Here is a 6,000-nt window from a genome sequence, read left to right as displayed (position 1 = left end):
TGAGAAGTCCCTGTATCATAGCTCTTTTAGATTAACATCCTACAGCATTTGTCAAGGGCAAAATAAATGTTTAAGTTTAAAATGTAAATATCAAATACTACATGAAAAAATAATAATAAACAATATTATGACAAAATTATTGAGTTATACTGTTCTTGATGTAAAACTGTGTACCTGTGATTATCCAAATCCCTAATAAATTTCTGGGCAAGGAAACTAAGTAGTATCTGTTAAAATTTTTATAATGTGGGATTCTGAAAATGACAAAATAACAGGTTTAAAATTGGATAAAATACATAAAGCAACTTTTTTAGACAGTGGATAAAATTTCTCATAGAACTACGATCCTCAGGAGAAAGGGCACTCAGTAAATAAGCTCCAAATTTACTCTGCTTTCTGCCTGGAAGCACTCTTCAAACTTTGGTCTAGAAAGTAGAGCCCAAGGAGAGGTCAGCTGTCTCACTGGATGGAGCAAAGCCTAGATTATTTTTGGCATCTGGGGTACCTACAATTTTCAAGGCAGGTTATCACAGAGAATAGTAAAGGTACTAACATAAGGATACCTTGAATTTTTGAATGAATTCCAAACTGTTATATGCATCTCAAGGTTCTAAGAGACATGAAAGAAAACAACTACTGGGGGCTGATTGTTAGCTGGAGATTTTATACACGCACAAACACACACACACACATATAGGAGAAAATAATGGAAAAGATGAATGAAACTAAGAGCTGTATTAAATAAGTGAACTGAAATAGTTGTCTCTTATTTCCCTTACCCTTAAAATGGAAATGACAGTAATGAAAATAAGTATAAAGAACTGGTAAATAAGGCATATGCATTAGTAGGGAACTATACCTATTTTTAATTAGATTTTCATATGCTGAATATAGTAGTACTTCTGAGGGCATTTAATTAAAAGCTTTCTTTTTTCCTAGCTTAATGAAAAGATCAACATTGAGGCAAAGGTTGAAAGTTAGCTCAAATCATTTTCAGGATATCATATTCTTTACTCCTTCCAAATATGCCCAGAAGCCTGCAGAACCAAAGATGTAATTGATGTGTTTTCAGTGTTATTAGTTAACTTTTTAAATGAAATTATTCTTGGGTCTCCACTACCAAGGCAGCTTCATACTTTCTGGACTTTTATTTTGTATATAATCAAGTGTGGATCTTTCGTGATTATTCACTTTGAGATCCTCAAAATGCAAAACTGTGTCATAATGTTTTGATCTTTCTCTGTCTGAGCATAGTGATCCTTATAGACATTCTCACTGCTTAGAGAGCCTTTAACCATAGATATCTGAGTTAGTCTTTCCATGTAGATGAGTTTCAGGACTTCAGTTTCAGGTAAAGGAATTTCATCTGGTCAAACTTAGTGACTTATTTAGGAGACAGAATTGACTTTACATAAGGGAGAGTTAGACTTGACTTCTCTTACAGAGACAAGTTGATGTTATCTATAAGGAATTCTATTTTTTTGCTAGGTTATCTTTCCATAAAGTGTGAACTATCACACTCACCACATTCATTGCTCAGTACAAATAAAAGATATAAACACAATTATGTGTCAATGATTATGTGTTTCTACTAATTTTTCTCTGACACATCAGCAACATTTTGTGACTTCTCTAACAGATATTCAAACAAAAAATTGTCAGTTAAAATGTCCTAAGGAGACTCTGGTCAAGATGGAGGCATAGGTAGATACACTTTTCCCCCTCATGCAACCATAGAAAGAATTACAATAAGATCTCAAAATAAGTAACACCCATAACCATCAGAAAATCAAGCTATATGGAAGTATGATAACCAAGGACTTAAAGACGCCACATCCATTCAGACAGGTAGGAGGGGTGGAGTTGCAGAGACAGACAGACAGGTGTGGAGAAGGAGTGTAGCACAGAGAGGCAATGATGGCAGTGGATTGGATGATCCTACATTCATGTGTGGTGAATGAAAATTGGGAGGGGTACCTTGGGAGTGAGCGATCCCAGACCAGAACACACAGCCCAGGGTTCCAGTACCAGGATGATAAATCCCCATAACTTCTGTCTATAAAAATCAGTGAGGGTCTGGACAGTGGAAGAAGCTACCAGATTTTCAGGAGAATCCATTTAAAGGGCCTGGACTTAGAATATACACAAACCCTTCCATTCTGGGATACCACTGGGGCAACAGCTGGTAGGGCACCAGTCATATACAGGAGGTGGGTGAAGTGACTGGAAATGGGGAAAGTGCCAAGAAAACCTCCAGAAACTATGCAGGGGTATTGTACCCTCTTCAAGCCCTTTCCTCACACAGAGCCACAAAGCTGTAAGGTAGGTCGGCCTGCCCAGGCAATTTCCTAAAGCTCTGCCCCACACAATTTACAGGTGTCTTTTCTACAGTAAGCCATTCTACTAAGACAGGGAATCAAAGCAGCTCCACCAATATACAGATACAAATACAGGGAGGATGCTAAATTGAGGAGATAAAGAAATATGGCCAAAATGAAAGAACAGAACAAAAACTCAGAAAAAGAACTAAATGGAACTGGGTCAACCAACTTATTAGATATACAGTTCAAAAACTGGTGATCAGGACGCTCAAAGAACACATTGAGTATGGCAATAAAATAAAAAAGACCCAGGAAGAAATAAAGACAAATGTACAGGGAACCAAAAGTGGAGGGAATGAAGCTGGGATTCAAATCAACAATTTAGAATATAAGGAAGAAATAAACATTCAACCAGAACAGCAAGAAGAAAAAAGAAATGAGGATAGTATGAGGACCCTCTGGGACATCTCCAAATGTACTAACATCTGAATCATTGGAATCCCTGAAGGAGAAGAGGAAGAGCAAAAAAATTGAAAACTTACTTGAAAAAACAATGAAAGAAAACATCCCTAAATTGGTGAAGGGAATAGACAAGTCCAGGAAGCACAGAGAGTCCCAAACAAGTTGGACCCAAACAGGACCACACCAAGATATATCATAATTAAAATGCCAAAGTTTAAAGATAAGGAGAGAATCTTAAAAGCATCAAGAGAAAAGCAGAGAGTTACCAACATCCCATAAGACTATCAGCTGATTTCTCACAAGAAACTTTGTAGGCTGGAAGGGCCTGGTAAGAAGTATTCAAATTGATAAAAAGCAAGGACGTACAACCTAGATTACCCTATCCAGCAAAGCTATCATTTAGAATGGAAGGTGAAGCAAAAGGAGTTCATCAACACCAAGCCATTATTACATGAAATATTAAAGGGACTTATTTAAGAAAAAGAAGATCAAAACTATGAACATTAAAAGGGCAACAAGTTAACAACTATCAACAACTGAACCTAAAAACCAAACTAAGCAAACAACCAGAAAAGGAACAGATTCAAAGACATGGAGATCATCTGGAGGGTTATCAGCTGGGTGGGGATAGTGGGGGAAAAAGTGCTGGGATTAAGAAACACAATTGCTTGGTACAAAATAGACAAAGGCATGTCAAGAATAGTATAGGAAATGGAGAAACCAGAGAACTGTATGCATGATCCATGGACATGAACTAAGGGGGAGATTGCTGGAGGGAAGGGCGTAGAAGGTGAATGAGTGCAAAGGGGGAATAATTGGGATAACTGTAATAGTATAATCAATAAAATATATCTTAATAAGATGTCCTAAGGAGTTTAGAGATTGCCCCACTTTTTCTTAGCGGAAGGTACTATTAAATACATATGTGTGTATATCCATATACAGTGTAGTTGGAGTATTGAAAGTCAAATTTATAGAACTAGTTTCTTATCAAAACCCACTGTTTTATGGTATCAAATTTTAAAACAATCTTAGCAACTTTAAATAACCTTTACCTACCTTAGTTTTTACACAGAGGGGCTTAGAAAGGAAACATGAGTTTGTGAGGAATGGGTCATTTAACATTGTTTCCCTTGAAGCAGCAATTTTAATGCATGTGTGTACACATGTGCATATATATATTTGCCATGCTTTATTTCCAAAATTTACGTAAATATCATCATTTAATATCACTGATGCAGTTCATTTTACTAGTGGGAAAATATAGGCCAGTTTATGGAAGACTAGTTGATAGATCTAAGTCTTTGCTATCCTAACCCCCTGTGTTCTCAGCCATATATGTTGCCTGTTGTCTCTGATAGCATAAGGCCAACTTATATTTTTGTGATATTGGAATTATCATGGGGTGTTCTCTGTGATGGGCAGGCTGGTGCCTTTCTCTTGATAAAATGTTGAGTTATATTTACCAAAAAGAAGTTTAACCAAGAAGAAAAAGACAAGAATATGTTAAATCACCAGCTCCCACAATTGATATTCTCACAATGTAGGCCAAGAACATTGTCTCATATTTTTATATATATCAACTGTTAGTTGATGTACCTGCACTGCTCTGGACTGCACCCCAGTACTTGAGGTCTGCAGCCTGCATAATTTGTGATTTTGAATTATTAAGCTCAAGTTGGGCTTATCTTGCCACCTTTGATGTCATGTACAGATTCTAGTTTGATATAATTTGTAGAAACCTTATTGGTTTCTCCAATTTTAAATGAGAACTGTTTGGCATTTGTGAAATTTAAGTTTGTAGTTCAGATAAAAATGAAGTATCAGATAGCCTTTTGGTTAGTTAGGTTTTACCAAAGCAAAAGAGTTCTTACAGTCCTAGGATCCATACGTAGCATTCTCAGGGTCATGCTTGTGCTTGTCATGTTACCGAAGACAGTGTCTCAGCTTCACGGTCACCAGTGCAAAATTCTAGTTAAAAAGTTTATTTCCAGCTGTGTGGATTAAGGTTGATGTCATTCTGCACAGCTAGGAGCTGGCAGATCTTTTCAGTCAGTTCTCAGTTTACCCCCAGTAGGCACTAGTAGCACTGAGGAAAATTGCATTGTGTTATTAAGGGCATGGACTTAGAGGGCTGCCTTACTCACACACAGTGGAAAGATTGACTGTCCTAAGGACTGGTGCTAGTCTTCTCTCTTAATGAGGTACCATTTGTATTTATTCTCCCCATTCATTCATCTCCTGAAAGTTTCTAGAATATAAGTTTTTGTATCAACTAAATACTGAAATCCATGACTAATTTGATCAGGATATGTGTTTTTCATGTCCCTTACCATTGTTGGTTTTCTTTTCTTCTTTTGTTTTTATGATCATCTTCTAAAAGTCTTTGTGATCAGTTTGGATTTCTTTAAAAGGATTAGCTATGGCATCTGTACACAATGCTGCAAAAACCTATGCCATCTTTTTGTGTTTTGGAAGATGAACTTGTGTAGTTGTAAATCAAATAATGGCAAGGCTTTGTCTTATTCAGTGCAATTTAGGTAATCTGTTTTACTAGATAACAGGGATTATATAATCAAATGACCTCTTTTTGATCCTCAACCATCATCTTAGCCTGTTTATAAATGGAGATTTGAGACACTGTATCTTAAACAGTAAAATTATTCCTTTAGAACAAATCTAATGAACCTGTAAAATTAAACAAAACTTGAATTTCAAAAGTAGAACAGCTTAACTCTGTTTGCAAGGAGTGGTAGTAGGGAAGGAGTGACAATGTGCCTAAGGTTTTTATTCACGTGGTGAAAAGGGCATAGATATTTTAAATTTAGAAAATATTGGTTTGAATTCCAACCAGAATAATCTTTGGAAGTTGATTAACTTCTCAGAGCTTTTAGTTTCTCTTTAGTAAAATGCAGTGACAACCCTTATATATTAGTCTTGGTTTAAGTACTTACTAAGATATGTTGCCTAATGTCTTCAAAACATAAGTACCCAACAAATATTAGCTGCCTTTCTCTTCCTTTTCCTAAATCTTCTGCCTTTACATGGAATCTGCTTTTTCCCCCCAAGAAATAATGCTGCAGAATAATACTGCCTATGGAAGGAAGGTTTCATAGATGGCTGATTTAAACCTGTATCAAAACTAAAGAGATATTTGGAATACAAATACTTTCCTGTGAGAATAAAGGTGGTTTATTACAGATAGAGCAGCATTGCC

The sequence above is a fragment of the Phyllostomus discolor genome, chromosome 2 (assembly GCF_004126475.2).
Source record: "Phyllostomus discolor isolate MPI-MPIP mPhyDis1 chromosome 2, mPhyDis1.pri.v3, whole genome shotgun sequence".
NCBI lineage: Eukaryota > Metazoa > Chordata > Mammalia > Chiroptera > Phyllostomidae > Phyllostomus > Phyllostomus discolor.
Note: the sequence above shows the minus strand (reverse complement) of the source record.